Source organism: Palaemon carinicauda, unplaced genomic scaffold (genome assembly GCF_036898095.1).
Source record: "Palaemon carinicauda isolate YSFRI2023 unplaced genomic scaffold, ASM3689809v2 scaffold82, whole genome shotgun sequence".
NCBI lineage: Eukaryota > Metazoa > Arthropoda > Malacostraca > Decapoda > Palaemonidae > Palaemon > Palaemon carinicauda.
In genome coordinates this window covers 247,389-270,000 of record NW_027172116.1, presented here as the reverse complement: position 1 = coordinate 270,000, position 22,612 = coordinate 247,389, and the positions used below count along the sequence as shown (strand labels likewise).

General features: G+C 36.4%; 1 protein-coding gene across 4 annotated transcripts in view; it reads left to right on the top strand.

Annotated features, from left to right (window-relative positions):
- Positions 1 to 7,677: 7,677 nt before the first annotated feature.
- LOC137637540 (serine/threonine-protein kinase grp-like) overlaps positions 7,678 to 22,612 on the top strand; it is a 30,752-nt gene continuing 15,817 nt past the window's right edge. For 2 of the 4 annotated variants that reach the window (XR_011043697.1, XM_068369701.1), the window contains exon 1: positions 7,678 to 7,830. The gene's annotated coding sequence lies outside the window, so the exon portion shown is untranslated. Of the gene's footprint in view, positions 7,831 to 8,058; positions 8,202 to 19,958; positions 20,067 to 22,612 lie in introns of those variants that run through there. The other 2 variants (XM_068369702.1, XM_068369703.1) reach the window with 2 other exon arrangements.

The window sequence follows — 22,612 nt, the reverse complement described above, 5'->3', positions numbered from 1 at the left end:
GTATAAACAATAAAAACTTTAACACAACAAGAGGAAGAGAAACAAGACAGAACAGTGTGCCCGAGTGTACCCTCAAGCAAGAGAACTCTAACCCAAGACAGAGGAAGACCAAGGTACAGAGGCTATGACACTACCCAAGACTAGAGAAAAATGGTTTGATTTTGGAGTGTCCTTCTCCTAGAAGAGCTGCTGACCATAGCTAAAGAGTCTCTTCTACCCATACCAAGAGGAAAGTAGCCACTGAACAATTACAGTGCAGTAACCCCTTGGGTGAAGAAGAATTGTTTGGCAATCTCAGTGTTATCAGGTGTATGAGGACAGAGTAAAATAAGTAAAGAATAATGTCCTTCCAGATGGACACTTCAAAACATTGTTCTCTAGTCTTGGGTAGTGCTATAGCCTCTGTACCATGGCCTTCCACTGTCTTAGGGTAGAGTTCTCTTGCTTGAGAGTACACTCGGGCACACTATTCTGTCATATTTCTCTTCCTCTTAGTTTTTAAAGTTTATTAATGAAAAATTTATTTCAATGTTACTGTTCATAAAATGTTTTACTTTTATTTGTTAATTGTAGTTTATTTATTTTCTTTTTCGTTTCCTCATTGAGCTATTTTCCCTGTTGTTATTATTATTATTATAATTATTATTATTATTATTATTATTATTATTATTATTATTAGCTAAGCTACAACCCTAGTTGGAAAAGCAAGATGCTATAAGCTCAAGGGCTCCAATAAGGAAAAATAGCCCAGTGAAGAAAGGAAACAAGGAAATGAATAAACGATATAAGAAAAAATTAACAATAAAATATTTTAGAAACAGTAACAACATCAATATAGATATTTCATATATAAACTATATAAAGACTTATGCCAGACTGTTCAACATAAAAAACATTTTCTGCAACTTTGAACTTTTGAAGTTCTACGGATTCAACTACCTGATTAGAGATCATTCCACAGCTTAGTCACAGCTGGAATAAAACTTCTAGAATACTGTGTAGTACTGAGCCTCATGATATTGAAAGGGCTTATAGCATCCTGCTCTTCCAACTAGGGTTGTAGCTTAGGAAGTACTAATAATAACAATAAAATGATCCGTGCAAGTATCAATGAATAAATACTAAAAGATTGTAGAATGTGAGATTGTGTGACTCACAGAATAAGCGAAGTAAGTTGCTTGGAGTGTCTTCGAAAGTAAAGGCTGGAATTTTAGAGTGTCTTCGAAAGTAAAGGCTGGAATTTTGGAGTGTCTTCGAAAGTAAAGGCTGGAATTTTGGAGTGTCTTCGAAAGTAAAGGCTGGAATTTTCAAAGGGAATTTTTTAGTTAACTTTCCTTTATGGATGTAGAGTGTGAATGTTGAATGTAGATTAAGGAAAAACAGTTAAAGTGCCATAGCCTCTGTACCATGGCTTTCCACTGTCTTGGATTAGAGTTCTCTTGCTTGAGGGTATACTCGGAACGCTGTTCTATCTTATTCATCTTCCAATGTTTTTTTTTTTTTTTTTTTTAAGTTTTTATGGTTTATCAATGAAAGATTTATTTTAATGTTGTTACTGTTCTTTAAATATTTCATTTCGATTGTTTACTACTTCTCTTGTTTCCTTATTTCCTTTCCTCACTGGGCTATTTATTCCCTGTTGGAGGCTTTATGCTTATAGCATCTTGCTTTACCAACTAGGGTTGTAGTTTAACTAGTAATAATAATAATGATAATAATAATAGTAATAATAATAATAGAAAACGATAAGAAGTGTGTGGAAATAAACAGGAGTTTAAAAACGTTATCGTAGACGAAAAGATGAATCGGGGCGCTTTGAGATGGTTTGGCCATGTGTAAGGAATAGAGGAGTCTCACAAGGCTGGTGAGAAGAGCATACAATCTATACTAATTCTGAGGGATAAGAAGGGGAAGAGATAAAAAGCCTTGATAAATAGAGTGATAATCATTGGATTCTGAAGGCTTAAATAACTGGAATGACAGGCGCGTTCGATACACAACTAATGACATATCTGTGTCGGATAAAATGGCTAACGTCTAATTGTGCTCTGGAAGATTTACATTATCTATAAATCAGCATTCAAATGAATACTGCAGTGACTTATTGTTTTTTCTCTGGAGCCACCCGTTGTTAGGAATATATATATATATATATATATATATATATATATATATATATATATATATATATATATATATATATATATATATATATATATATAAATTTCTACCTCATACTTGGGATCGAACGCTAGCCCCTTCTAATGAAAGGCCAGGTCGAAACCAACCATGCCACGAGAGGCCATAAAAGGAAATCGGAACCTGACGCTAACTAGCTGTCCGAGGATTTACCTGGCGAGACATGGTGGGCCGGGGAAATCCGGTAAAACTCGCTGGTAAGAGACTGATGTCTCGCCAGGTAAATCCTCGGACAGCTAGTTAGCGTCAGGTTCCGATTTCTTTTTATGGCCTCTCGTGGCATGGTTGGTTTCGACCTGGCCTTTCATTACAAGGGGCTAGCGTTCGATCCCAAGTATGAGGTAGAAATTTATTTCTATTTGAACACGATGTTGTGTTGATATTTATCCATATATATATATATATATATATATATATATATATATATATATATATATATATATATATATATATATATATATATATATATATGTATATATATATATATATATATATATATATATATATATATATATATATATATATATATATATATATATATATGGATTCAGCATTGTTAGGGTATACTGATCTGTTTTCTCTCTCGATCTAAAATCTATTGGATAAAGACTTTGTGATATATATTATCAGCTAAACTACAATCCTAGTTGGAAAAGCAGGATACTATAAGCCTAAGGGCTCCAACAAGGATAAATAGTCCAGTGAGGACATGAAATAAAGAAACAGATGGAAGTGTGTGCCTGAGTGTACCCTCAAGCAAAAAAAAACCCCAACCCAAGACAGTGGAAGAAGACCATGGTACAGAGGGTATGGCACTACCCAAGACTAGAGAACATTTGTTTGATTTTGGATTGTCCTTCTCATAGAAGAGCTGCTTACCATGGCTAAAGCTTGTCGCACACTGAGCCGGAACGGAACCGCCCCTTCAGCCACCGAAGCCTCAGAACAGAACAGAAACGACGTACAGCGCACACACTGAGCCGGAACGGAACCGCCCCTTAAGCCACCGAAGCCTCAGAACAGAACAGAAACGACGTACAGCGCACACACTGAGCCGGAACGGAACCGCCCCTTAAGCCACCGAAGCCTCAGAACAGAACAGAAACGACGTACAGCGCACACACTGAGCCGGAACGGAACCGCCCCTTAAGCCACCGAAGCCTCAGAACAGAACAGAAACGACGTACAGCGCACACACTGAGCCGGAACGGAACCGCCCCTTAAGCCACCGAAGCCTCAGAACAGAACAGAAACAACGTACAGCGCACACACTGAGCCGGAACGGAACCGCCCCTTAAGCCACCGAAGCCTCAGAACAGAACAGAAACGACGTACAGCGCACACACTGAGCCGGAACGGAACCGCCCCTTAAGCCACCGAAGCCTCAGAACAGAACAGAAACGACATCCAGCGCGCACACTGAGCCAGAAGCCACAGAACGGAACCAACGCAGAATTTTAAAGAAACGAAGAAAGTTTTCCTTAATCATAACTGAGTTTTTATTTAATTGATGTTACAATGATTAGATATTCTGTATATCAATCTTTTATCGAATCCATAAGCCAGATGTTTATATGTTTTCAAAAAAGAAATAATAATAATAATAATAATAATAATAATAATAATAATAATAATAACAATAATAATAATAATAATGATAATAATAATAATTAATAAGCACTCCAAAATTCTTTGTATTAAATCATAAATTCACATCATTGTTACTAAAGTACATTCGTCAAATTTCTGACGTGAGCAAAAATAATAATAATAATGATAATGATAATAATAATAGTAAAAATAATAATAATAATAATAATAATAATAATAATAATAATAATAATAATAATAATAATAATAATAATAATAATAATAATAATATCAACATGGCAACCTAACCTTGGATCCTGCATCTTTCATCCTCAGAATCCTTAATGGGTAGAATCCTCAGCCCCTGAAATCCTACAAAGGAAAAATATTGCATGAATCACATCGCCCTTTTACCCCCAAAGGACGTACTGGTACGTTTCACTAAACTCATCCCTTTACCCCCATGGACGTACCGGTACGTCCTTGCAAAAAAAATGCTATAAAAATTTATTTTTCTTCATATTTTTGATAATTTTTTGAGAAAATTCAGGCATTTTCCAAGAGAATGAGACCAACCTGACCTCTCTATGACAAAAATTAAGGCTGTTAGAGCAATTTTAAAAAAATATACTGCAAAATGTCCTTGGGAAAAATAACCCCTTGGGGGTTAAGGGTTGGAAATTTCCAAAGAGCCTGGGGGTAAAAGGGCTAATAACCGGGGTTGTCTATGTCAATATTTTTCATTGCTAAATTTTTATTTTTATAAGGCCTATTTTGAAAAAATATCAGCAAACCAATTACTTTTACTGAACTAATTCCATTTTTCCGAGGAAATCATCCTTTTAGGATTGTGGTGGCCGATGTGGTAACGTCCCTATATGGTGAAGCCAGACTTGGATTCGAGTCCCGCTCAAACTCGCTAGTTTCTTTAGTCGCTGCAACCTCACCATCCTTGTGAGCTTAGGATGGTGGGTTTGAGGGAGCCTATCGGTCTATCTGCTGAGTCGTCAGCAGCCATTGCCTGGCCCTATTTGGCCCTAGCTTGAGTGAAGAGGGGTCTTGGGCACTGATCATATGTATATATGGAGAGTCTCTAGGGCATTGTACTGCTCGATAGGGCAATGTAACTGTCCCTTGCCTCTGCCATTCATGAGCGGCCTTTGCTCGTCAGAGGCGTTATAATCATTTTCTTTACGGAAGGTCCTGTAGAGAGTAGGGTTCCTGCAGTATAGGACCAGAAAAGCAGTCCTTAAAGTAAGTAAAGAGTTACTGGATCCTTTGACTGGCCAGACAGTGTTACTTAGGATCCCTCTCTCTGGTTACAGCTCATTTTTCCTTTCCCTATACTCACCAAATAGTCTGGCTTATTTTTTTTTTCCACATACTCCTCTGTCCTCATACACCTGACATTAATTCTTCTTCACTGAAGGGTGATAATGTGGCTACTTTCCTCTTGGTAAGGGTAGAAGAGACTTTATCTATGGTAAGCAGCTCTTCTAGGAGAAGGAAACGCAAAAATCAAACCATTGTTCTCTGGTCTTAGGTAGTGCCATAGCCTCTGTACCATGGTCTTCCATTGTCTTGCGTTAGAATTCTCTTGCTTAAGGGTACACTCAGGCACACTATATCTATCTGTTTTCTTATTTACTTTCTTCACTGGGCTATTTTTCCTGTTAGAGCCCTTGGACTTATAGCATCTTGCTTTTCCAACTAGGGTTTTGGCTTAGTTATTAATAATAATAATAATAATAATAATAATAATAATAATAATAATAATAATAATAATAATAATAATAATAATAATAATAATAATAATACCGCGGGAATTAATGTAGGCCACTGTAAAAACAATTTAGTTTTTTTATGATATATATGAAGTACAGTATACTCATTTTGCTGTTTCAAAATGTAGACTAAGCCACTATACACACACACACACACACACACACACACACATATATATATATATATATATATATATATATATTATTATTATTATTATTATTACTATCCAAGCTACAACCCTAGTTGGAAAAGCAAGATGCTATAAGCCCAGGGGCTCCAACAGGGAAAAATAGCCCAGTGAGGAAAGGAAATAAGAAAATAAATAAATGAAGAGAACAAATTAACAATAAATCATTCTAAAATAAGAAACAACGTCAAAACAGACATGTCATATAATAAACTATATATATATATATATATATATATATATATATATATATATATATATATATATATATATATATATATATATGTGTGTGTGTGTGTGTGTGTGTGTGTGTATGTGTGTGTGTGTGAAAGCTTACAATATACAGCAAACGAAGAATGTTCCAGAAGAAATTCCATACTATGGAGACAGTGTGACGTCTGAAGCCATTGTTCTTTTTCATTCTTTTCGAAGAGAGACCGGTGGAGGAGATCTTCGATAGGCCTAAGGGGACTCCGGGAGGCCTTATCTCTCCTCACCCTCTCTCTCTCTCTCTCTCTCTCTCTCTCTCTCTCTCTCTCTCTCTCTCTCTCTCTCTCTCTCTCTCTCTCTCATAGTCCACTTTTAAGACAGATTCAAATCTGAAGCCGGGTGGAATCTGTTGACCCCCACGAAATGGATTCCTGGATTCTGTAAAATTCAGTCGAAGTACAAAAAGAAATTAAATAAATGATATAATAAGTAGTTTTCTAGTCTGTCCTAAATACGTTAAAGACAGTTTCTTTTAACTATCTTTTATTCAAATTATATTTTTGTTGTATGGACAAAATTACTTTTGCATCGAATTAAAACTAAATAAAGTAGACATTGGCCAATTCTTCCTAATTATGACATTTATCATGGAATTTCTTCTCATCTTTTCCTTGTTTCTTTTATCTGAAATCTCTCTCTCTCTCTCTCTCTCTCTCTCTCACACACACACACACACACACACACACATATATATATATATATATATATATATATATATATATATATATATATATATATATATATATATATATATATATATATATATATATCACCATTCCTTACACTCAGATCTTTACTGACAAATTCTTGTTGTATAATTAAATCAATCATAATTTAACTACAGTAATAGCGATTTGGTAATTAAACTTATAATTGCTATACAAATGAAAAATTATATTAAAATTCATGCGTTGCATAATGTAGAAGTTTACATAAATATCAGTTGATTATTTATAAAAAAAAAAATAATGGCCGAAGTTTTCAAACCAAATAGTTGGGCGGGCCTACATGGCACGGTAATAATAGTCACGCAGAACTTGTTCCTATTTCATTTATTATAGAGTTGATTTTGAGTTAATATACTTTTTAATATATCATATATTATTTTAGTATATATTCAGATAAGTAGAACGTTCAAAATATAATGATTATATTATAAATGCTAGTTAAAACCGCATTTTACAACAAAGGAATTAGGTGAGAAGCAGAAACATTTATACAATGAAAATGGTGTGTTTGAAGTTAATATATAAATCTATATGATTTATTAGATGAATATTTAATTTAAAAACGTATATTTAATGCTTATAATAAAATTTTGGACCAGATAAATACGCAGCATGACTATTATTCCCTCATCCAGTTGTCCTTCGAGGCAGGGGTGCCATTCGTACGATAATTATCGTACATGTACGATTATTTTAGGTCCAGTACGATGTACGATACATACCTTAGGTATAAACAATGTAGGTGTGTGTGGGTTTGATTAAACAATTATACTAATATATTTTGAAATAAGTCAATCATAAACTCCTTAATAATTATATTGAAACTGTGTACGATAATTTTGGTTGAAAAACGACAATTTTAAGGCTCATGTATGATAATCCAGTCGAAACAATCTGGCAACCCTAGTTCGAGGTGTCCTCATAGATGGCGCTGAGGTCCCCAAGAAGAAGTCGGCGCCAAAAGGGCCCTCTTATAGCAGCGTGGCTTTCATTTCCCTTCGGAATTTACCCAAATGAGCATCCTACGCGCCTCGCCCAAGCTGTCATCGCTCACACTAACCATCAAACTAGGTAAATATCCTTGGAGGGGAGTCCTATGGCGTGAAATAACTCTAAATAAAGCTAAAAATCCCAGGCGAATTCTTCGGGCCTGATGCCCCCACGTGTTAAGGTCCCGACCCCCGCATAGTGATCCTTTCAATAGTGTTACGTAGCCGTTGATATCCTTCATATCCCCGGTTGCCCATCCCGTCGGCATCCTATCCTTGGTATGAATCCTCCTGGATGGATGGGATGCAGCTGCGAGGACCGTCTGTAACGGGAAAATGATTTAAATGTGTGCAGGTGGTGGTGATGGTAACAGCTGATGGCCGGCTCCGCCATGCCCCGTTTCTTCGGTGCCCCAAAAACCTCTGCCCCGGGACGAATTCTTATTTAAAAAGGTTTTTTATCCCAGTTATAACTGTTTTAAGCTTAAATATATAAAATAAATGGAGAGTCGTCGTTGTGTGTGATATATTTCTGGTTGTAGCAGATATTTGGGGTTAATATAAGGTTGTGGGTATGAATGGCCCACACGGAAAGGTGGGCATCGGTTAGAAAAGGTCTCTCTCTCTTCTCTATTCTCTTTTCTCATCCCCTTCTCTCTTCTCTCTTCTACCTTTTGTTATTGCTACGTGACCGTTACATAACACCTTGCAACGTAACGGTATTTTTCAGTTTGTGGAAAAAAAAGACCGTTGGCTTAACGTGTACGGCTGGGTACGGTATGTAGTTAATTTTAGTATTTTAAGTAATCCAAGAGTATATATCTATTAAATTTATTAAATTTTTAGGCCTATTGATTTTAGCCTAACATTCCTAGGTAGTTCTAGATGGCATGGATTCTTAATGTTTTTATTGGAGAAATTTAATTTTTTTACAATGCCAAATCATTTTTCTTAGATTTATCCTGAAACTATTTGCCAAGTGTCTGAAAGGTTAGGTAGGCCCGTGTTAGGCTAGGCAGGATGGAGGCCTATACTTCCATCTGGTCGTGGTATGCTCGGTGATGAGGCCGTATGCAAGATTAGCATTTTACATTTTAAAGGATAATTCAAGATTTTTGTCGGGGTTAAATTCCTTCTAATACTGGCGATATTTGTCCACCGTAACGAGGTGTCTTCGTATTGTGGTTACCCTTGAGCCTACTTCTCATTTGTGGTCGTAGCCTGATGCTTCCCTAGGCTATGTCACGTAACTCGTACTGGTTTATGAAAGTATTAGGAGCCCTTGTATATCAGCGGCCAGTTCCTCACGCGTTTGTAAAAAAATGGACATCGACTAACCTAAGCTTTCCCGCTTACCTAACCTATAACCTAAGCTTTCCCGCTTACCTAACCCTCATGCTTTCCTTTCCTACTTACCTAATGGGGGAGGCTAATGCCCCCGTGACCTACTTCACACTGCCGTATTCTAAGTTAGACATAATACATACAGGTGGCCGCTATCATACACCCAAGTATTGATCTGTCAAGGTGACTTGTAGATTTAGCGTTTATTTTTCAGCCATGTGTATCTTTATATGTATTCTGGGTTTCATTGTATATTATTCCATGGTAATGTAACCTAGGAAAAAAACTACTGTTTCTTATAGAAAAAATTACGCTCTCTTCGAAAATGACACTCGTTCCCGTCGCAAATTAATAGTTTCAGGAATAAATATACATCTATATCCTCCAATAATGGGGGACCCCCAGTGGGAACTCGGGGTTTTGGGTGGGGAAAACATACTGGGGAATCGATATATAAACGTAAAACGCCTTTTTTTCTCTATACATTACCCTCTTGAAATTATAATAACTGGAGGAAAATACAAAACAGTATATATGAATTAACTTTGGAGTAATATACAAAATTACCGTATTCTGTAACATCATTTATTACAACTTACTATGGCTGCTTGTTTTCATTCAACTTATCTTTGGTGTATAGAACCTGAAATTTTAGGACATCGATAATATAGTTATATGGTAGTAACATTCAAAGATGCTTATGAAATTAGAATGAGGAAAATATAATTGAAATTGTCTTGCATGTTATTCATAGTCATTGATATATATTTAATGCTATAGTCATGCCATTTTTGTAATAGCAAGCAAAACTGACAATCTTGTTAGACTTTTTCTGTACTTCGTATAATAAGTATAAGGTTAGTTTCATCCAGTTGTAACTTATTAAACTTTTATCAGTCACATCTGTAGTAAACAGTAACCCAGTGTTCCCTAGTGGGCGTTTTTAGGTTAGTAAAAAGCGCACGGACAAAGTTAAGAGCATTTTGCTTGCCAGAGGGTTCGGTATATCTGAACGGTGATAAACTGGTCGAGGTTTATGATTAAACTTTCATCAGTCACATCTGTAGTAAACAGTAACCCAGTGTTCCCTAGTGGGCGTTTTTAGGTTAGTAAAAAGTGCACGGATAAAGTTAAGAGCATTTTGCTTGCTAGAGGGTTCGGTATATCGGAACGGTGAAAAACTGGTAGAGGTGTATGGTTGGTGTCCTTTCCTGCTGAGAATGGCTTCACGACAAGATGTCTTTAAAGAACTTTTGTTGGGAAACTACTATGAAATTCATTACATTCTGATCTAGTATATTAATCCATAACCTTGTTTTTATGGTAATTCAGATTCTATAAAACCAGATCTTGACACGAATTATAATTTTGTTTTATGCCAGTAAGTTTTTTTTTGGATTTGAAGTATGTTGGCCTTCCAGAAAGACTGTTACTCTATCATAGTTTTATAATTAACGTGATGACTAATTTCTCTACCCTAGGCTTTAAGAGGGCCAGTGAGTTTCAATTCTTTATATGTCGCCTTTGGGAGTAGTGAACTCTGCACTTGTCATATAATAATAATAATAATAATGTTTATTGGACAAAAACATATTTACATACAAAATATTTACAAAAAAGGATTCGGTCCAAGCCCATGTGGAGCAGAGCTCTTCGGGCAATAATACAAATAAAATAATATCTTCAATTAAAAAAATTTATAAAAAGTAAATATTGATATAGATAAACTAAATGTACACATATATACATAAGTATATATTAATATAAAACATTAATGTAACTATTGCACAAATATCTGATAATAGTATAGGTTTGAGAACTTTATCAGCAATTAGAAATTTAGTAGGTCGTGGTGTGTGTGATAGCGGCCACCTGTATTTATTATGTCTAACTTAAGAGTATGGCAGTGTAAGGGCTAATGCCCTGTTAGGTAAGGACATGGGTTGTAGGTTAGGTTAGTGGGGGGAGTTTAGGTTAGTTGATGTCTATTTTTAATGAACGCGTGAGGACCTGGCCCCTGATATACAAAGGCTCCACTAGGTCGTGTTTCGATATTTTTAAATGCACCCAGGTAAAACTACTAAGTTCACTCGTTCGAAATCTCGACTCCAAAATTGTGGATTTGTAATTGCCTGCATGCAATCTTAATAATAATGTTTATTGGACAAAAACATATTTACATACAAAATATTTACAAAAAAAGATCTTGTGAAGTTTAGGTAGTTATTTGTAATAAGAAATTGTTGGAAGTTCGGTATTGATACGCAAATGGCCAATCTGCTCATCAACCGAAAGATGACAACATAAAGAAATTTTGTCGACCATTATTTTCAACATCGCCATTTCAGTTCAGTTGCCTGGCTTAGGGATTCGCCTTTTCGTCGGCTTTCTTCATTCTAATTTTTTTCACATCGGATATGTTTTTGTTTCTTCCTTCCTTGAACAAAGTTTCCTATTTTCTTATCCTCTTTGTATGACAGTTGTAGTTATATCATCCTTACCTCGTCACTGTTATCAAGACAATCAAGAATGAAATGGGCGAAGTCTTCAGTCTCTGTCCCACATAGCTTACATTCTGCCCTTCCTCTTAATTCATGTCTTTTCCCTATCATTTAATCTTGAACCGTTGGCCGCAGCTCTATACATAACTGAATTAGGGTTGTCATAGAACATTTCTCCTATTTGACCTTTTTCTTGTATACTTTTAGCCATTATTTCAATTTTAGTAAAATGGACAGCTCCTTGATTGTTATGTCACAAATTCCAATATCTAAAATTTTCTGTTTTGGAAGTCTGAATGGCTATAATTTGTGCGTTGTTTGCAAATAGCCTATCCGGTTTTCCTTTTCAAAATTGGTGTCCAGCCTATCTTATCTAGGTTAATGTTCCTATTATTTATCATACTTTATATCTCGCCTGTGAGTTCTTTTGGCTACAGTGTCTTTATAGAGTACAGATGTTAATATACGTTAGACCTCTCGATGAAATTACAGTATAGTTAATACTGGTGTGTTATTGTTTAAAAAAAAATTAAGTAAATTTTTAAAAGCATTGTTTAGAAATATTAGGAAATCATTATACACGTAACTTGTATCTTTAGAAAGAATAAGCTGACTTTTCATCAGGAATACCAACTGAATGAAAATGGTGTAGGGGTACGAGGGGTTTTAGTTGGCAGGCCTGGTCAGTGTTGCCAATGCTGATTGTTGGACTTTGGTTATTTTTCCACTTGTAACACTGGATTGTATGTAGGTACAGTGAACCCTCGTTTATCGCGGTAGATAGGTTCCAGACCCGGCCGCGATAGGTGAAAATCCGCGAAGTAGTGACACCATATTTACCTATTTAACATTATATTCAGACTTTTAAAACCTTCCCTTGTACGTAGTACTGTTAACAAACTACCCTTTATTGTACAGAACACTTAAAGCATGTACTACAGTACCCTAAACTAAAACAGGCACAAATATTAAAGGTGATTTTATATCATGCGTTTCCTAAACACGCCAAAAAGCACGATAAAAAATGGCAACCAATGTTTTGTTTAAGTTTCTCTGATCATAATGAAGAAACAAACTCATTTACTGTACACATCTGTGTATAGGTTAGTTTTTGCATCGATTATATTGATTATTCAGTACAGTATGTTGATTTTGTTATTACCAATATGTATATACATATGGGTTATGAAAAAAAATCCGCGAAGTGGTGATTCCGCGATGGTCGAACCGCGAAGTAGCGAGGGTTCACTGTAATCTCATCTGACTGTTTCATGGTGGTCTCTTGGGATCTAGAAGTGATGGTTGGTCATGCATTACCTGTCCTGAGCATCAGTGGCTTGAGTAGATGCAAGACTGGATTGGCACGATATTGGTTGTGCGATGATTTTTAATGTATTAATTTTAAACTATAAATGCACTACTGCTTCCATTTTGCGCATAAAGGCGCAAAAGTGGCAATGAATTGTGCTAGATAAAATGCTCATCTCATTCAATTTCTTTAGTTAGAGATCTGCAGTTTGAGCAACACAATCAATGTTGACAGTTGAATTTGCTGTCATGTACACGAGATAATGAAATTTCAAGTTTTGATTTTTGTAAATCTAAGCGTAATCTTTATACTTAACTGGGGAAACTGGATTCCCTTTCCTTTGCCCTAGTCATTCACGAGACATTGGAGGATGGAGACAATTATTATGTAATAGCAGGATTTTCCTGCCTACGTGGTTCCTACTGCTTGGCACGACAACAAAGCTTGAGATCCTACGGTGAGGTTGATCCTCTTGTTATATCCTTGCATTAGGGTAAAACTACTTGAACTCTTGTGAAATGTCGGCCCTAAATTGGTAATTTCGGAACCTTTGTATATCAGCGGCCAGTTCCTAGCACATTGATTATAAATAGAAAGCAACTAACCTAAACTCCCCCCCCCCAACCTACAAGCAGTCTCTTTACCTACTTACCTAACGGGGGGTACTAATGCCCCTCTGCGACACCCCCCCTTACACTGCCTTATTCTGTTTAGACATATTAGTACATACAGGTGGCCACTATTGTACATACACCCCATGATTTCTAATCAAAGTATTTAATGTCTAAAGGTAGCCAACTCTAAATCTAATAGTGGCCCTTTGTGTCAGTAGGCGCAGGAAGAGACGATGATGAAAGCTGAACGAAAACATTCGAGGTTAGGGGTGCAGTTGGTTGGCAGGCCTGGGTTGGGTTGCTAGTCCTGTAAGTTTAGTCTTTTGGAAGCATTTTAAGTTATACATGTGTTCTGAACAGTGATCTCAGAGTTTGTCTTAAAGCGTATTGAACGTTATAGATGCTAGATTGTTTGATTATGGCTCTTGGAACAATGTATTGTACGTAGGTACTTTTATATCTTGCCTGTAAGTAAGTGATCGCAATGAAATATGGATGATTCATGGTGGTCTTTTAGGAGCAACAATGATTGGAATAGATGCAAGACTAGATAAGTTCAGTATCTTAATTTTTTTTGTAATGTTTGAATTTTAAACTATATAAATGCACTATTGCTTCCATTTTGTGCATAAAGGCACGTAAGTGGCAATGAAACGTGCTAGATAAAATGCTCATCTCATTCAATTTCTTTTGTTAGAGATCTGCAGTTTGAGCAACACTTTTTGTTTAATGTTTACTGTTAAATTTGCTCTGCATGTACAAGGATTATGAAGCTTCAAATTTTGCCCTTTGTAAATCTATGCGTATTTTATTACTTTACGGGGTAAATCCGTTTAAGTTTTGACATCTTATACTCCAGAATTAGTTCGCAAATTATTTTCCCCTGGCCATTGAGTTCCTCTGCCCCAATGTGTCCCCGTTCCAATTTCATAAAACGTTCAAAGAACTTTTAAGACTCCCATAAGCAGTTTTGATATTCACCTTATTTTCATCATTCTTGTCTTCCTGTTCATATGGATGAACAGAATTAAGATTTATTAGTTTTACTAAGCATTTACTTTTAGGAGCGATTTTTCGACAGTGTTATCAACGCACACATTTGCCCCTTTAGTTGAGCAGCTCTTTCAAGTGAAGGATCCACACTGGCGTCCAGTACATATATTCTATCAGCATTTGCCAAAACTTATCAAGATTTTTGCTCTTCAAGGTTATCATTTATGCCACGCCCTCCACAACTGAATTTAAGTTGTTCCTTCATGAAAAAAGCAGTCATTTAACCCTTTTACCCCCAAAGGACGTACTGGTACGTTTCACAAAACCCATCCCTTTACCCCCATGGACGTACCGGTACGTCCTTGCAAAAAAAATGCTATAATTTTTTTTCATATTTTTTATATTTGAGAAAACTCAGGCATTTTCCAAGAGAATGAAACCAACCTGACCTCTCTATGACAAAAATTAAGGCTGTTAGAGCAATTTGAAAAAAATATACTGCAAAATGTGCTTGGAAAAAAATAACCCCTTGGGGGTTGAGGGTTGGATATTTCCAAAGAGCCTGGGGTAAAAGGGTTAAAAGGGGTAAGGTTAATGGGTGCTGAAGACTCTTGATGAATTATCAAGGAACTGGCATGCTCTCTAGTGTAGTGGACAGGCTCTTGTCTTCTACAGGGTACTCTTGTGTAACTCAAATGTCCTGTTCGGATATGTTTGGCATTAGCCTGAAGTATTTCTTTGATTGGCTGTTTATCAATTTTGAGTGCGAAGCAGGTTTTTGTGAAGGTTTGTCCAGGTGTGGATGGTCATTTTTGTGTAACGTATACGGCCTGCCCTCGAGATACAAACACAAATCCAACCGAAATCATAAATCTGATTGCGTATCAAAATGTTGTAATGAAATACTATTATAAAACTGGTACAGTATATGGGTGTATGTATGATAGCGGCCACCAGTATGTATTATGTCTACCTTGGAATACGGCAGTGTAAGGGGGTCATAGGGGCCGTCGGCCCCCGTTAGATAAGTAGGTAAGGACATGGCATGTAGGTTAGGTTAGGGGGGAAAGTTTGTTAGTTAATGTCATCTTTAATGAACGCGTGAGGAATTGGCCGCTGATATACAAAGGCTCCCTATTATATAATTTATTGCAGTAAACAAGACTGCATTTGCATTATGAACCTGGACGATAGTATTTCTGAATTGTAGCTGAAAATCATAGGCTTGCGAGTTGGGCGACGCCTACCTTAGCCCGAAATTTAAAAAATTTCATTATCAAAACAATTCAACTTACAGCTTCCCTGTACTTTTATCAGGTCTTTTTATGTATGAGCCATTTAGACGTAGTCCTTCCTGTGAGAAATTTTGAGGTTAAAAGGAAAAGAAATCTAGACTGAATCGTTCTCCATCGTCTTTGAAGGAAGTGTGTCTTTTAAGTCTCCTTTCCCTTCGCCCTAGTCATTCACGAGACAAGTCCTTCTGTGAGAAATTTGAGGTTAAAAGGAAAAGAAATCTAGACGGGATCGTTCTCCATCATCTTTGAAGGGAGTGTGCCTTTAAGTCTCCTTTCCCTTCGCCCTAGTCATTCACGAGACAGGATGGGACCAACTATTTTGTAATGCCAGGATTCTAATGCCTTAAACAGTAAAGGTTGAGACACTCTTGTTATATCCTTGCTTTGGGGTAAAGTACTTTCACTCATGCGAAATGTAGACACCAAATTGGGAATTTGTAATTAGTGTTTGTCTTAAAGATAGAAGACTCTTAACCCTTAACAGAGGCCCTTTAGCGTAGATGATGATTATGAAAGCTGAATGAAAGAAGTGGATGGGTAGGGGTGCAGTTGCTCAACAGGTCTGGATTAGGTTGTCAGTCTTGATTGTTGGACTTTACTCTTGAAACAATTTTAATGTGTGAATTTCAAACTAGAATGCACTACTGCTTCCATTTTGTGCATAAAGGCGCAAAACTGGCAATGAAATGTGCTAGATAAAATGCTCATCTCATTCAATTTCTTTAGTTAGAGATCTGCAGTTTGAGCAACACGTTTTTGTTTGTTGATAAGATTATGAAGTTTCAAATTTTGTTTTCTGTAAATCTATGCGTAGTCTTTATTACTTAACTGGGGGAAAACTTTGTTGATATTCAAGTGTTGACATTTAAAACTCCCGATTTAGTTCACTAACTAGATAATTTCCCCTTTGCCAACGAGACCCTCCACAACTGAAGTTACGAGTTCTTACATGAAACAAACCGTTGTCTTTAAGAACGGGTCAAGGTTAGTGGGTGCTGAAGACAGTTTGGGAATTATCAAGGATCTGGCATGCTTTCCAGTGTAGGGTGGTAAGGCAATGCCTGTTACATGGTACGCTTTTGTAACTGTCCTGTGTCCTGTTTGGGTACGTTTTGCATTTGACCTACGATTTCTTGTTTTTAGCTGTTTTATCATTGAGTGCAAAGCAAGTTTGTGAAGAATTGACCAGGCGTTGATGATGTTCAGTCTGTTCTCAACTTACAAAACATTCAGAAATACAGACTCGGATACAACTGAAATCATAAATCTGATTTTTTATCAAATTTTGTAATGAAATACTTTGATAAAACAAAATTGTATAATATAATGCATTAAAGTACATTTGCCATATGAAACTCGACGGCTGAAAATCATAGGCATGAGAAGTGACGCCTACCTTTGCCCAAAATGAAAAAAAATTGACTAACAAACAATTAAACTTAAAAACAGCATCCCGGAGTAAGTTGAGGATTTTCTGTACGATTATGAGTCTTCTATCTTTAGCCATTAAATAATAAAATTACAATTCCCAATTTGGTGAAGACATTTCGCACAAGTGAAAGTAGTCTTACCCTAAAAGGCTCGTACAGAAAATCCTCAACTTACTCCGGGACGCTGTTTTCAAGTTTAATTGTTTGTTAGTCAATTGGCGCTGGAGGAGGAGGAGATGATGATGAAAGCTGAAAGATAAGGGGAGGGTTGCGGGTGCAGTTGGTTGGCAAGCCTAGTTTAGGTTGCCAGCAATGGATTATACAATACTGGTTGCATTGAAATATTGACGTTTATGGTGGAGTTCATGGAAGACTAGATTAGCACATTTCCGTGAATGTTTTGGTCATGTTTGAATTTTGAACTACAGTATATAAATGCACTAATGCTTCCTTTATGTGCATAAAGGCATATAACTGGTAATGAAATGTGCTAGATTAAATGCTCATCTCATTCAATTTCTTTAGTTAGAGATCTGCAGTTTGAGCAACAATGTTTTAATATTTAGTTAAATTTGCTTTGGCGTGTACACTTTGCTTTTTGTAAATCTCAAGTTTAGTCTTAAACCAGGTTGGGTAAATCTCATTTATAGAATTTTTGACATTTTACTTAATTCGGTTCACAAATTAGATAAATATATTACCTTTACCGGGTACCTCTCGGCCCCAATACTTGTCCTAGTCTCAAATTCATAAAATTAAGTTCAAAGAACTAAGACTCCCATAAGCAGTTTTTTATATGCTTTTTTTCATCATCCTTGGTTTCCTGTTCAGAAGGATGAAGAGGATAGTTTTAATGGTTATATTGTGCATTTATATTTTGGAGTGACTTAACAGTAGATAATAACCCCCATATTTCCCTTTAGTTGACTTGTGATAAGCAGTGGCAGCTCTTTCCAAGTGAAGGATCCACCACTGGCATCCAGTACATATATTTGATCATCTTTTGCTGAAACTTATAAAATATTTTTCTTTAAAAGTCATATATGCCACACCCAACTGATTTAAAGTTCTTACATGAAACAAACCCTAGACATTTAAAAGGTGGTTGAGTTTAGCGGTAGCTGAAGACTTCGTGAATTATCACGGATCTGGCATGCTCTCCAGTGTAGGGTGGACAGGCTCTGCCTCCCACAGGGTACGCTTTTGTAACTGTCCAATGTCTTGTTTGGATGAATAGCGCATTTGACCTACATTTTTTTTGTTTAGAGCTGTTTGTGATGTGGATGGTAGTTATAGGTTAACATATACAGGCTGTCTGTAACTAACAAACATTCGGTGAATCAAACAAATCCAAGAGAAATCATAAATTTCACTTTTATCAAAATTTTGTAATGAAATACTATAGTATATGTAGTATATGATTAAATGCAGTAAATAAGACTGTATTTGCAATATGGAACGGACTTCAGTATTTGTTGACTTGTAGCTTAAAATCGTTAGCATGCGAGTTAGGCAACGCCTACCTTGGGCCAAAATTTAAAAATTTTACTAGCAAACAGTTCAACTTGCAAACAGTCTCGGATTTTTTGTATGAGCCATTTGCACGTAGTCGTCCTCCCAGTGCGAGAAATTTTGAGGTTGAAAGGAAAAGAAATCTAGAGGGGATAGTTCTCCATTGTCTTTTGAAGGGAGTGTGCCTTCTAAATCTTCTTATCCTTCTTCCTAGTCTTTCACGAGGTAGGATGGGGACCAACTATTATGTAATACCAGGATTTTCCTGCATACGTGGATTCTACTGCTTCGCACAACAAAGCTCAAGATACTATAGATGAGGTTGATCCTCTTGTTAATCCCTGCACTAGGGTGAAACTAATTTTGCTCTTTAAAGTATTTAATGTCTAACGATAGACAAGACTTAAAATCTAACAGAGGTCCTTTGCATCAATAGACATAGGAGATGATGAAAGCTGAATGAAAGGAATGGGGGTTGCAGTTGGTTTGCGGGCCTATGTCTGGTTGCCAGTCTTGCTTGTCGGACTTGGGTAATTTTTCCACTCTAAACAATGTATTTATGTATGTACTCCATCTTAGCTGTTATTAATGGTGATCGCTTTGAAGTTTCATGGTGGTCTTTTAGGAGCAACATTGATTTTGGAATAGATGCAAGACTGTAGATTAGCACAATATTTTTGTGAATGGTTTGGTAATGTTTGAATTTTCAACATCAGAAATGCACTACTGCTTCCATTTTGTGCATAAAGGCGCAAAACTGGCAACGAAACGTGCTAGATAAAATGCTCATCTCATTCAATTTCTTTAGTTAGAGATCTGCAGTTTGAGCAACACTTTTTTGTTTGTTGATAAGATTATGAAGTTTCAAACTTTGCTTTCTGTAAATCTGTGCGTAGTCTTTATTACTTAACTGGGAAAAGTGTTTATATAAGTTTTGACATTAAAAACTCCTGATTTAGTTCACAAATTAAATAATTATTTCCCCTTTGCCAATGAGTTCCTCTCTGCCCCATTATGTCATCCGAAATTCATGAAATGAAGTTCAGAGAACATTAGCCTCCCATAGGCAGTTTTGATATTCATCTGTTTTCATCATCCTTCCTTGTCCTCCTGTTCAGAAGGATGAACATTAACTTTCGTTTTAATGGTTTTGCTTATATTTTTAGTGATTTTTCAATATTTAGATACTAATGCCCACATTTCCCCCTTTAGTTGACCTGCGAAAGCAGTGCAGCCATTTCAAGTGAAGGATCCACACGACATCCAGTATATATAGTCGATCAGCTCTTGCCAAAATTTTCAAATATTTTGCTGTATAAGGTAATCATATATGCCACACCCTCAACAACTGTAATTTTGAAGTTCTTACGTGAAATAAACCCTAGACATTTAAAAGGGTTTAAGTTTAGCGGGAGCTGAAGACTGTTGATGAATTATCAAAGATCTGGCATGCTCTCAAGTGTAGGGTGGACAGTCTCTGCCTCCCACAGGGTACGCTTTTGTAATTGTTCTATGTCCTGGTCGGATGCGTTTTGCATTTGGACTTATTTTCTTTTTAGCTGTTATTTTTATGAGTGCCAAGCAAGTTTGCGTGAAGATTTAGCCAGGTGTGGATGGTCTTTGTGGAATGTATACAGGCTGTCCTTAACTTTCAAACATTGAGATACAAACATTTTGTAATGAAATACTGTGATTATAATTTAAGGCTGTAAACATGAGTATATTTGCAGTATGAAACAGGACTTCAGTATTTGTTGACTTGTAGCTTAAAATCGTAGGTATGTCAGTTTGGTGATGCCTACCTTGGCCTAAATTTTAAAAATTTGACTGGCAAACACTTGAACTTTCAAATAGCTGCTAGAGACTTGAAGTTTTTAATTGGAGGAATTTCTGTATGAGCCGTTTGACATTGTCGCCTCCCAGTGTGAGAAATTTAGAGATTAAATGGAAAGGAAATTTAGACGGGATAGTTCTTCATTTTCTTTAGAAGGGAGTGTGCCTTCTAAATCTCCTTTGCCCTAGTCATTCTCGAGACAGCAGAGGATGGGACCAACTATTATGTAATACCAGGATTTTCCCACCTACGTGGATCCTACTGCCTTACACAGCAAAACTCGTGTGAAATGTCGACACCAAATTGGGAATTTGTAATTATAGTATTTAAATGTTTAGAGATGGAGAAGATTCAAAATCGAGGCCCTCTGCATCAATAGACATAGGAAGAGATGATGATGAAAGCTGAATTACAGAAAGGGAGGTTTAATGGTGCAGTTGGTTGGTGGGCCTATGTTGAGTTGCCAGTCTTGATTGTAGGACTTTGGTAATTTTTCCACTCTTGAAACAATGGATTGTGTGTAGGTACTTAATCTTGCCTCATAAGTAATAGTGATCACATTAAGATGTGGATGTTTAATGGTGGTCTTTTAGGAGCAACATCGATTAGAATAGAGAAAAGACTGTAGACGACCTCAATATTTTTGTGAAATTTTTTAGTAATGTTCGAATTTTAAACTAAATGCACTACTGCTTCCATTTTGTGCATAAAGGCACTTAAGTGGCAATGAAATGTGCTAGATAAAATGCTCATCTCATTCAATTTCTTTAGTTAGAGATCTGCAGTTTGAGCAACACGTTTTTGTATGTTTACAGTTGAATTTGCTGCGGCACGTACACAACTATGGGGTTTCAACTTTTTGCTTTTATAAATCTAAACCAAGCTGTTTAACATTTTTCGTGGTAACCCTCCTTAATTTAGATGTTTTGTCGTTTTATACTCTTGGCTTGGTTCAAAATTAGATAACTATTCCCTTTAACCCTTTTACCCCCAAAGGAAGTACTGGTACGTTTCACAAAAGCCATCCCTTTACCCCTATGGACGTAGTGGTACGTCCTTGCAAAAAAATGCTATAACAATTAGTTTTTCATATATTTTGATAATTTTTTTAGAAAATTCGGGCATTTTCCAAGAGAATGAGACCAACCTGACCTCTCTATGACAAAAATTAAGGCTGTTAGAGCAATTTAAAGAAAATATACTGCAAAATATGCTGGGAAAAATATAACCCCTTGGGGGTTAAGGGTTGGAAATTTCCAAATACCCCCCGGGGGTAAAAGGGTTAACAGTGCCTCCCAGCCCCAATACTTGTCCTCATTCCAAAATCATAAAATGAAGTTCAAAGAACTTAGACTCCCATAAACAGCAGTTTTGATATTCGCCTTATTTTCTTGTTCAGAAGGATGAAGAGGGTAGTTTTAACCCTTTCACCCCCAAAGGACGTACTGGTACGTTCTTGCAAAACACAGTTAATTACATATTTTTATATATTTTTGGTAATTTTATGAGAAACTTCAGGCATTTTCCAAAAGAATGAGACCAACCTGACCTCTCTAGGACAAAAATTAAGCCTGTTAGAGCAATTTTAAAAAAATATATAGCAAAATGTGCTCGAAATTTAAACATATGGTGGGGGTAAAAGGGTTAATGGTTATATTTTGCATTTATATTTTGGAGTGATTTTTCGACAGTAGATACTACGCCCGCATTCCCACCCGACCCACGTTAGTCGACCGGTGGCAAGCTAGGGGCAGCCCGAATGTACAGTAGGTGATCAGCTTTTTTCAAAACCTGTGAAGTGCAAATCCAACTGAAATCATAAATCTGGGATAATGTATCAAAAGTTCATAATTTATACTGTATTATCTCATAAATTATTGCAGTTGAAAGAAGACTTAACCCTTTTACCCCTAAAGGACGTACTGGTACGTTTCACAAAAGCCATCCCTTTACCCCCATGGACGTACCGGTACGTCCTTGCAAAAAAATGCTATAAAAATTTGTTTTCCATATTTTTTGATAATTTTTTGAG